The sequence below is a fragment of the Macrotis lagotis genome, chromosome 1, assembly GCF_037893015.1.
Source record: "Macrotis lagotis isolate mMagLag1 chromosome 1, bilby.v1.9.chrom.fasta, whole genome shotgun sequence".
Lineage (NCBI taxonomy): Eukaryota > Metazoa > Chordata > Mammalia > Peramelemorphia > Peramelidae > Macrotis > Macrotis lagotis.
The window spans coordinates 238,024,354-238,036,840 of record NC_133658.1 but is presented as its reverse complement, the minus strand read 5'-3'; positions in this window follow the sequence as shown (position 1 = coordinate 238,036,840).

Here is a 12,487-nt window from a genome sequence, read left to right as displayed (position 1 = left end):
AAAAAAAAAAAGAATGTTGAAAATGATCTTTACATGCAATTGGAGAAAAATTTTAATTTCAAAAAAAATCAAAGTTACTGAAAAAAATTGAAGAAACTGTGAAAATATCTCATAGGAAAAACAAACAACCTGGAAAACAGATCAAGTATTGCTAATATAAGAATCATTGGACCTACTTGAAAGCAAAACCAAATAAACAAAAAAGCAATAAGAAATCATAAAATTGCCTAGATATCTTAAAATCAAAGAATAAAGGAGATTTTGAAAGACTCCATCAATTCACTGTTGAAATAAACCTAAAATTAAAATTCCCAGGAATATCATAGACAAAATTCAGTGCTTCCAGACCAAATAAAAAATATTGTAACCAGCAAGAAAGAAAGAATTCAAGTACCAAGGCGTCACAATCATATCAGGATCACATACAATATAAAAGCCACTATTAAGTAAAGATTGGAATATACTGTTCTAGAAAACAAAACTGAAAATAATCCTACATTGGGAGGATGGGGAATGGGCGAGGTATGAGGGAGAAAGAACTTAATAAAAGCAAGGACTTCTAATCATTCCTAATGAAAAGGTCAGAGCTGAGTTACAACTTTGATGAACAAGCAAAACTCCCTTATGGAAATAGAAATCATGACAGTTCCTGCCCTGATAGAGCTTACAATCTATTATGAGGATACAACATAATATAGTGTACTAAAAAAAAATACTGTTTTTAAAATCAGAGGCTCTGGATACTAATGCCAGCAGACATGGTACTGTAAGACTTTGGATAACACACGTAGCCTCTGTGGAATTCCACATAGGTCTTCTGAACCCTTAAGTTAAGCTCTTTTTCTCCATCATATTGCCTCTCAATCTAAAAAAAGAAAGTGAGTGAGTGAGTGAGTGTGTGTGTGTGTGTGTGTGTGTGTGTGTGTGTGTATGTGTATGTGCAGATGATTTTATTTAGTATTTGGCAGGGATGGATTGGAGCATCTCCTGTATTGCTGAAGCATGCACTTTGCCTCATTTTGGAGGGATATATATTTTGGTCCCCTGCCTAAAGAGCACCTCAGGATGATGCAATAACTCTTTATTGGTTAGGTTTTTGCTAAAGCAGGTAGGGAGAGCTTAACAGTCTGCCTCTGTTCAGGTAGCCATCATCTTCGGAATTCTGAAACAAACACCTTTGAATGAGTGGGGCATGGGGTACAAAGCTTGGTCCTAGGGAGCCTTGAAAGGCAGAAAGAACCCAAGGTACCAGCACAGAGAATCGGGGCAGAGAACTCAAACTGTAGGATATATGTGCCAAAGAGTGGGGAGAGGGGGCTAACTTTACACAGACTTCCCTTGTTTCCCAATTTTCCTTGAGGCTAACCTTTTCAGGTAACTGGGATCTATGCTTGTATAAAAGGGGAGGAGAGTGGAAGGTTGAACAGGATGGAGGGTGACTCACCATCTCCTGACTTCCAATATTAATCCCTAGTATGAAAGCCAAACAGCAGGGTGTCTGAGCTGGGGTCCACTTCCTCTAAATCTCCTTGTTGAGTTCAATGATAGGCTCAGCACTTGGGCACAGTTAGGCAGGTTCAGTCAAACACAGGCATTGAAAAAGCCACAGTCATTTATTTCAAGGTCACCCGTGGATTCGTCCCTGCCTGCTGTCTGGTGACTCATCTTCTACTCCTTTTACCCTTTGCTGAGAATGTCTCATTGTTTGGGGTTTCTTATCACTTTAGATGTGTTGAAAATTAGAGATTGGGTCACCGATTTTAACTAAAGACAATAAATAAAGAAGACTCCTAGGACTGTGACATATAAAACAGGCAAAGTATTTTGGGTTTGGTTTTTCTTTTCTACTACCAGCATAACTCATAGATTTGACATAATTTAATAATAATAAATATATACACATATATTACACTATTTTAATCTCCATTTTACAAGAGGAATCAGTGAAAAAGGCTTTGAGTCCAAGGCCACACAACTCATAAGTATATCTGAGGCAGGATTCAAACTCAGGTTAATTCTAAATCTACCTCTCTAATCACTATGTCACCTAGCCCAAAGCCAGCAGTTTTGAGGTCCTGAGAGAGGAGATGCCTTAATAGCAATATTATTGCATTCTAATGGAAATGTTTGGGTGGCAGATTTTCTATCTTCTTTAAATCAACATCAGATTTGAAGGAACAACCTGCTATGGAGCATTGGATTCCCCCAATGAGATAAAAGTCTTTTTCAAGTCAAGTATGTCCAAGTAACCTGAACCCTAACTAGGAATTTTTGGCACCCAAACTGTGCTTTTGCCACTCTCTAAATTTTAGTACTCCAGGGTACTATATAACAAAGAGTCTTTTGCCCTGCCCTACAATTACAGACTTTTCCTTGCAAGGCTATAGAACCTATTAATCCCACTACCTTTGCTGTCTGTGAAGCATCACATGCTGGGGAATTAGAGAAAAAAAAGTACAAACATTTAGAATAATCTGTTTACATCTTCCCAATTTATTATTACAGGAACTAGAAATTATTCTTTTCCATAATGAAATGAATAATTGTAGTCTTAAAGTAGGAAGCATGATATAGTTTTAAAAAGTTCTGGCTTCAAATCCTGATTCTTTCACTTACCAACTGTGTAACCCTGGACAAGTCACTTGATTTCCTTGGGCTTTAAATAGGGCAGCTAGGTGGTGCAGTGGCTAGAGCACTAGGCTCAAGAAGACTCATCGTCTTGAATTCAAATCTAGCCTCAGATTCTTACTAGGGATGTACCTGGGCAAGTCACTTAACTCTGTTTGCCTCAGTTTCCTCATCTGTAAATGAACAGGAGAAGGAAATGGCAAACCACTCCAGTATCTCTGCCAAGAAAACCCCAAATAGTAGGACATGTCTAAAAGTCAGTTAAATAAATTCCCACATCTGTAGAAGGAGCAAGTCGCATTAGATGATTTCTAAGGTCTCTTCTGACTTAAAATCCTATGAAATTCCAAAGTTTTTTCAAATCCTTCATTATATATGCAGAATTAAATAAACAAATATAACTATGCATCAGTCATGTGCTGCATCAGGCAATTGTGAAAATACAAAACTGAATAAGATGTCTCCATTTCAAGAAGTTTATGCATGAAAGAAATAGAACTTCCTTTGTAATGTTCCCACCTTAACTCCTGAGTACCTATTCTTTTAGAGGTTCCTGTGGTCACCTCTTATAACTGAGTTATGTACTCTATACCAATCATCATTCAGCTCTCAGCAGATGGCATCTGACATTTTCTCTTGGATTGTCCAATTTTAGAAATGAGGGCACCCCCCATTTCTTCCACAGGGTTAAAGACTCACCATCTCTCTCTACTAATCATATAGTTTATTCTTCCCTGACAGCTTTCTACAAATGTCCCCTTCAACACCCCAAGTAAAATTGTTCAAGATTCCCTTTGGTTTCCACCAAAACCAAATATCTCTCTATAATAAGAAGGGATGTGTAGTGAAAGCTAAGAGCCATCACACACACACACACACACACACACACACACACACACACACACACACACACACACATTCCAAGGTCTATCTTGTACAATGGAATAGTGAGAGATGTGACAGGAAAGGTGGGTTGGAGAAAGTCTGTGGAGGGCCTTGAATAACAAACTAAGGAGTATTTACTTTATCATGAAAGAAGTAAGAAAGGACCAAGATTTTTTAGCCTAAATAGATAGGGATAATCAATAATAACAAGCACTTACAAAGCACTGTTTAGTACTAAACACTGTACTAAATGATGGGGATACAAATACAAGCAAAGAAGAAAGACTGTCTTCAAGGTGTTGACATTCTAATGGAAGAAAATAACTGGGAGAAAACACAAAAGGGAGCTGAAAAATGGCAGGAGATAGGTTATGGTATGCTATTGAAATCCAAAAAGTCTGAAGCAAAGTTGAAAGGAAAAGAAATCTGGCTCCCAGGAGTAACTCACCAATGTTAGAAGGGGACAAGTTGGGATGTTACAAGGTGAGAAGGCTCCAGGTGATGAGGAAAATTACAGAATAAGAGAGAGCTATGGGAAGATTTAATCTGCATATCCAGAAATAATATAGAAGAAACGCATAAGATAAATTAGAGCATAGTAAAGACTTTGAGTCACAGAAAGTATTTTGAAGATTTCCAAAATTGAGACCAAAAGGTAGGATTGTTTTACATCCAATTATGGTTGACATCTGAAATATTTGAATATATATATAGGTATATATATATATATATACCTATATATATTATATATATAATATATATATAAGATGTGTATACTCATCTTAAATATGTTATACTTGTTTTGGGCTCGGCTCGGCTCAGCAGGGCTCGGCTCGGCTCAGCTCGGCTCGGCTCAGCTCGGCTCGGCTCGACTCGGCACGGCTCGGCACGGCTCGGCACAGAACCTCGGCCCGGCCCGGAACGGCTCGGCACGGCTCGGCTCGGCTCGGCTCGGCTCGGCTCGGCTCGGCTCGGCTCGGCTCGGCTCGGCTCGGCTCGGTTGTGCTCGCCCGGGCCGGGCTGGTTTGTGCCAGGCGGGGACGGGCCGAGCCGGTACGGGCCGGGCTTAATTGGGCCGCGCCGGCGGGGATGGGCCAGGCCGAGCCGAGCTGGGCGGAGCCTCCCCCTCCCCCCTCTTCTCTCCTTGCTCCAGTCTCCGCCAGGCAGAACTGAGGCCCAGGCCATCTTCTTCTCTTTGTGTCACTGCAGCAGTCTCTGTAGGACGCCTTGACCTTGAACCTTTTACAAGACGAAGTTGCAGTGTATGAGGTTGTTCAAATGGATCAACTGATGAGACGTACAGCAAACTAGAAGCAGGAGCAGCCAGATAGCTTTTGGAATTGCCGCCAAGCAAGGCATGTGGAGGATCAGTCATTGTCACGTATCCCTCATGTCTTTCTCTGCGAGCCTCTTTGGGGTGTTCGTGGCAAAGATTTGCCTTCTACACTCATTTTACTTCTCCAGCTCATTCTACACATGAAGAAACTGAGGCAAACGGAGTTAAGTGGCATTCAATGTCAGTGATTATATTTGAAATAGCCAAGAAAATAAATATTCCTATCTACAGACCTCACAACTCTATCCACTATATTATCTAGCTGTCCCATAGGTAGGATCATATAAGATAAAATAAACAGTTTGACTATATAAAACTTAAGTTTTCACATTAAAAGCAATGCAATTAAAATTAGAAGGGAAATTAACTGGGGGAAAAAGTTTATAGCAAGTTACTAGAATAAAGATCTCACATCCATGATATACAGGGACTTGATTCAATTTTATAATAATAAAACTATTCTCCAATAGAAAAAAAAAATATTTTATTGATTTGTTTTCCAACTACATAAAACAGTAGCTTTTACCAAGAAAAAAAAAAGTCATTTGGAATTAATTGAGTGGTGGTGGTGGTGACAAAATCAGACTTAGGAACTTCACTTTAGTGTTTTGAATGGAGGATAGATTGAAGTGGGGAGGACCTAGCAATAGGCTAATGCAATAATCCAAGCATGAAGTTATGCACCAGAGTGGTGACAGTGTCAGAGGAGAGAAGGGAACATATTTGGAGAGAGGTTGCAGAGGTGAATTGATGGGCTTTTGTCAATGGCTCAGATCCCATCTCTTGTCCAGCTATGTAACCCTATGTAACCCTAGGAAAGAATGACCAGAAATCCTTGACATCGAAATAATAAGAGAAGTTAATTTTCTTATGACTGATATTTAAATCTATTCAGTCAATCAGCTATTGAGGACCTTGCATGTCAGAGCAGCTAGATGGTATAGTGGACAGAGTACCAAGCCTGGAGGCAGGAAGATCTGAGTTCAAATCCAGACTCAGGCTCTTTACTAGCTGTGTGACCCTTAGCAAGTCACTTAACCCTGTTTGCCTCTGTTTCCTCATCTGTAATATGAGCTGGAGAAGGAAATAGCAAATCAGTTCAGTATCTTTGTCAAGAAAACCCCAAATGAGGTCATGAAAAGTAAAATATGACTCAAATAATTGAATAACACATGCCATGCTCTGTTCTATTTGCTGTGGATACAAATACAAAGAGAACAATCTCCATTCTCAAGGAGCTTCCATCGTATCCTATCACCTTTATATATTCAGCCTTTGCATGTCCTCAATCATTTCAGGTCTTTTTGGGGGGTCAAACTTAAATGATCATGTAATTAGGCCATGACCAAAGGAAAAAGCTATTAAATTTTAACAATTTCTTCTGACATTGAATTTAAAAATCTGACAACTGAATACGTTATTCCTGAGCTATTGATGGTATTTTCATTCTGAATAAAGGTTTCTAATGAATGCAAAAAAAAAAAAGTCTATGGTAATGGAGGCTGGAAGGTTGAATTTTCATGACAATTATACAAAGAGATGTGTGATCTTGGACAAATCACCTTAGTTCTTTGGATCTCCATTTCCCCAAAAATTAAATTGGTAAAATAAGATTCCCCATCTATAAAACCCTTTCTGGCTCTAAAATCATGATTCTATGATTTTATCCCCTCTCCTCCAAATAAGTGAAAGTTGTTCCAACTTTGGGAAAGGGGGAGGGAAGGAAAAAGAGGGTAAGAATAAAAAAAAATGAGCAGGAACACTAGAGTGTGGGAAAGATTTTCTTTGAACCTCTCTAAGTTCCCTAAGAGTCTCTAAGATTCCATGCCCATCAGCAGTGAGCTAAATAAAGATTGACTCACTTTTAGTTGAGTAGTGAACAACACCCTTCTGCCCCCTTAGCAGCAGGATCATTTTCTCAAAATAGAACTGGAAGTAAAAGAGAGCCACCATATCTGAGCTAGGTCCTGCCCTTCCAAAGAGAGGCAGCCCATTTTTTCTTTCTGCCAAGCTATGCCCTCTCTTCTTCCCTCTCCCCAGGTAGTATCTGTGCCTTTGGTCTGCTCTAGCTAGCATTTAAAGGCTGTGGACAGTCCGCTAATAGTTCCTTCAGCTCAACCCATTCCCACTATTGCCTTACCAAGTTTTTGGTGACGTATTATTCCTAGAGGCAAATCTTGCCTCCAGATAAAGGACGAAAGGATAAAATAGGAGCAGTAAACAAATCAGAGAAAAAAAAATTACTGGATAAAGAATTAGGAGAGCAAGTTGCCATGTAAGGGGTATGAGGAAGAGATTAGAAGGGGAGGAGGTAGGAGTGGCTAGGTGTCACAGTGGATAAAGCACTGGCCCTGGAGTCAGGAGTACCTAGGTTCAAATCTAGTCTCAGACACTTAATAATTACCTAGCTGTGTGGCCTTGGGCAAGCCACTTAATCCCATTTGCCTTGCAAAAAAAAAGGGGGGGGATTTTTTCCCCATAGTCCCTCTTTGTCATCTCAGATTTTTGGAGAGCATCTTTGTTTTTTTCCTATAGCACATCTGAAATAGGCCTAGACCAAGTTCATCTTTATCCTTGCCTTCCTGAGGAACACTTCTCTGCTTCTGAGTCCACAGTCATCTCCAACAGAAATCTGAATTGATGAGAGCCTCAGCATCTTGGAAGCATCAGGTCCCCTGACTTCATTCATCCCCTGCTGTGACTTCCCATCAGAGTAATATCAAGATAAAGAAGTGGGGCAGCTAGGTGGTGCAGTGGATAGAGCCCGGGCCTTAGAGTCAGGAGTACCTGGGTTCAAATCCGACCTCAGACACTTAATAATTACTGAGCCATGTGGCCTTGAGCAAGCCACTTAACCCCATTGCCTTGAAAAATCTTAAAAAAAAAAGATAAAAAAGTGAAATTCAGTGGGACTGAAGCTACTTTTGGAAACAGCTGATTCTGGGACTGGGATGGAGACTGTATTTGAAAACCACATCATTAGTTACACAAGGACTCTCTCCCTGAAGCAGCTGCTCTTCTCATGCAAGATCCTGGTCTTTGCCCTCTCTGAGATCAAGGCCCTTCTTTGCCTGATGGTGCCTGTCCTTCCTAGTCCTCTTCCTCATGTGAAGAATCTTGTTCTCTACCTTTCACTCTCTCTGAATATACCTGCCCCTCCCCTTCCTCAGGAAGTGCTAGGAAAGGCATGGGATTTGAAAGAAGCAGTCCAAATAAATATTGAATTAATAAAAATTTAAGGAAAGAAAAAAAGAGAGTGGTCAATTGCATTTAATGCTGCATGGATATTTTTGACAATATTCAGAAATGAGTAAAGATCCCTAAATTTAGCATTAGGTAGAGATTTTTTTAAATTGTTGGTGAGATTTTTACTCAATGGTAAGGATGAAGTCAATTTATAGAAGGTCAAAGGAATAAGTACTTTCATCCTGTCACTCCCCTACTCAAAAATAAGCAATGGTTCCTTTGCCTATGGCATTAAGTCCAAACTCTTCTTCCAAGTTTTAAAGGATTCCATAATTTATACCCATCCTAGCCAACCTACTGTATATCACTGTTTCCTTTTACAAACCCTGGCTACCATCAGACTCATCATCCTCAAGTGTCTTCCTTCTATTTATCTAAATGTTCTTTCCTCCTCCCTTTATGTATTTAACACCCTTCAATTAATAACACCCTTCAGTGTCCCATCCAAATATGAGATCAGGAAACCTGACTTCTTGCTTTCTTATTATTTGTGTAACTCTGGTCAAATTGAAATAGGAGAAATATTGGAAAGAAAAATAAGTTTTATAATTATCATCTGTACCCTCTATACTGACCATGTATCTTCCTTCCCCCTACCCCAATCCATTGTCCAAGCTATGAGAAGAGGTCAATGAACTTTTAGTTAAGTACTTTATACCTCCTTGGCAAGGACTCAGTAAATTCCTGCCCACAAAACTCCTGATCAACAAAACAGTAGATCCCTGCCTTAACCTGAAAGGATTGACTCTTTTGACCTACTGCCCCTCATCTATATATCTCTCATTACCTCAACTCTTGCTCTCTGAGCTATGGGCAGCCCATTGGATAGAACACTGGCCTTGGAATCAGGAGGAGAGGAGTTCAAATGTGACCTTAGATACTTGACTCTTACTATGGGCAAGTCATTTGACCCTGATTACCTCATAAACGTGCCATCTCCAGTCATTCTGATTTATATCTGTCATATCTGACCACTGGACACAGATAGTTTTGGAGAAGAAAGTGAGACTGGTAACTTAGGAAAGCACTCCCTCACTCAAATACAATTCATGTGCTTGTCATGGTATCACTTCCCTGATGTCATTCTCCTCTTCAAAAATGAAAGATAGGGGCAATTACATAGTTTAGTGGATAGAGAGCACCAGCCCTGGAGTCAGGAGGACCTGATACTTCATAATTACCTAGCTGTGTAACCTTGGGCAAGTCACTTAACCCCGCTGCCTACAAAAACCAAAAAAAAAAAAAATGAAAGATAAACATTAATATGGATCTACCTAACCCCTCCTACTATTATGTCTTCCTTAAAAGCTCAGCTCACTCTTCAGTTGAGCTGCTTGTCTTCCTTTGAAGGGGAGCCCTCCCTGGGGGGAGAGGTGACCCCTTCCCCTTTGCTCTTCTCTCCTACATATCCCTTCTGGGATAACCTTCCTATGGGAAGCTAGTCCATTCTTGGGGAGCATCATCACCCAAATAAACTCATAACTTTCTTCCCTTTTAACTGTCCTTAATGTTTCCACAGCCCAGCTTGTGATTGTTCTTCTTTACTTACCTCCACTACTTCTACTGAAACTCCTATTTTGCTACTTCTCCAAAGAACTTAACTGAACTATTTGTAGTCATCTGTGAACTTTTTGTAGTCATCTATGAACTCTATGTAGTAACTTGCAACTTGTGAATTAAAATTTAAGCCTTTTCTTATCCTCTTGAGCCAAAGTTAGTGAAATCTTCCCAAAAGGAATCCACATAGATCCTTAAGCCTCACCTTCTCAGAAGGCCATTTTCTTCTATCTTCAAAATCACTGGATCACAAGTTCCTCATCTGTAAAATGGGGACAATGATACTTGTACCTCTGGTTTTCTTACATGACTTCTGGGAGAAAAATTTTTTATGACAGTCAAAAATAGTTTATGGCAGCTAGATGGAATAGTGATTAGAGTATTAGATCTGGAATCAGGAAGTCTCATCTTTCTGAAGTTAAATTTGGCCTCAGACACTTGCTAGCAGTGTGATCCTGGCCAAGTCATTTAACACTGTTTGTTTTTAGTTTCCTCATCTGTAAGAGAGCTAAAGGAAATGGCAAACTACTACAATTTCTTTGCCAAGAGAGTCCTAAATGGGATCACAAAGTGTTAGATGCAAGCAAATAACAAAATATTTACTTAAAGAGAAAGTACAAACAACTAAGGGGATCAGGAAATTTTCTACTTAGAAAGAAGTCCAGAAAATTGAGCCTTGAAAAGGTAGGCATTCTGAAAAATGGAGATGAGAGGGAATTTATAAATTCCAAATATGGCATTTGAGGTACCCCAGAATTGCCACCCCAGGTTAAAGATATTCTGTGGATCTTCATTCACTCAAGAGGGCCCACTAATATGATCATTTTTTTCTTCAGCAATCTGAAGGACATCAATAATTCAAAACAAAAGAGTAAAATAAGCAACAGTGGAACATTTCCTGCCCTCTACCCCCCCATGTCCCCCATGTTAATTTAACTGTACAGTACCATGTTTTCTCTCTCTCTCTCTCTCTCTCTCTCTCTCTCTCTCTCTCTCTCTCTCTCTCTCTCTCCCCCGCCCCGTCTTTCTCAGTGTCTCTCTCTTTGTCTCTTTTTTCCCCCATTTCTGTCTTTGTCTCTTCTGTCTTTCTATTTCTGTCTCTGTCTCTCTTCCCAGTTCTTTGGAGCTCAATTATTTTACTCCCAATATAACTCCTTCATTATGCATTGTCTATTATCTATTCTCCCATGGATACCTTTTCTGATTTCTGTTTAGTTATCAAATTGAATAAATGAGTTTCTTTACTAATTACTATGTGTGTTCATTGTGGAACCAGTATTTGGTGAGTAAAGGGTCAAGCCTCAGATATAGAGCTTGGGGTCCTGCTCTCCCTCATTAATGAAACAGCAACCAGAAGTTAAAGTGAACCTGAAATACCACATCCCCTAGACTAATAACATTTAAGGAAGCAGATAAATATAATTCCAACCCCATATTCCCTGTCTCTCTAGCAGAGTAACCAAGTTTCTAGCCTCAAACTCCTGCTTCCCCTCCTGACAGGAAATAAAGTCTTCCTTGGAGAAGGTGGGGGGGAGAAGAGACTGGAGATATCTATTTTGCCTCCCTTTGACCCACAAAATGTGCTACACATAGGGGACAGCCCTTGAGCACATTCACATATTAATCTGTCATATTATTCTTAAGAGTGTAAACTCCCTGAAAGAATAAATCTTCAATCTGATTTGCAAATCTCTCCCCCAGTCTCCTTTAGAATGTAGTTTCTTGAGGGCATAGACTGTTTTTTTTTCCTTTTTTTATCTTTTTTTAAGGTTTCCTGCATAGAGTAAACTCAATAAATACTTGATTTCTTTTTTTGTCTTTCAGTGCCTAATATACAGTAATTCCTTGATAAATCTTTGCTGACGGAGTAACCAGCTGCTTTACATATCTATATTAGCTTATTTGAACCTCACAACAATTATACTGTAGTAATTATATTTCACAGATGAGGAAACTTAAGGTAAAAGAGGTTAAGTGATCCTCTCAGGACTACATAGCTACTATGGCAAGATTTGAATTCAGTTCTTCTTGACTCTAGTACTTAACTCATAATGCCAAGTAGCCTAGGTGGGAATTTATATCCCACTTCTCTGACTTTAAATCCAGTCAGTTTTCCACTTTAACCATGATCCTGACTCTGCTAATGACTATCTACCCTCAGTTTCCTCAACTGTAAAACTAGAGAATTGGATTAATTCTGGTTCTGACTCCTATAATATGGAAGTCTGAGTTCTTTCCTGTGTTGTTCAGTCATTTTTTTTTGGCAAACATACAGGAGTGATTTGCCATTTCCTTCTCCAACTTATTTTATAGATGAAGAAAATGAGGCAAACAGGTTTAAGTGATTTGTCCAGGGTCACACAACTAGAAGTGTCTGAGGCCAGATTTGAACTCAGGAAGATGAGTCTTCCTGACTCCAGGTCCAGTGGTACTCATCTACTTAGCTACCCTCCTTTTCTGATAGGTCATCTCTAAGTGACCAGCTAGTTTGCCTAGGCAAGAAGGAAGGGAATTTTGTACTCTACCCAGTCAAAGAGTAGGTCAAGGTTTCCCAATGTAGCGGAAGCCATCTCCAGACATCCAGAACTATATCTGGCCACTGGACGGACCCTCTGAAGGAAAGAGTGAGGCTGGTGACTTTGCACAGGCCTCCCTCGTGTAATTCCAATTCATTGAATGACATGGCATCACCTGCTGAGATAGCAACAATCCAGCTAAAAGTCAGAGAATCCTTTGTTGATAAAAATCAATGCTTCCTTTAAAGGGACAGACCCAGACAGTCCTCCCCCAAAACACACACACACACACACACACACACACACACACACAAACACA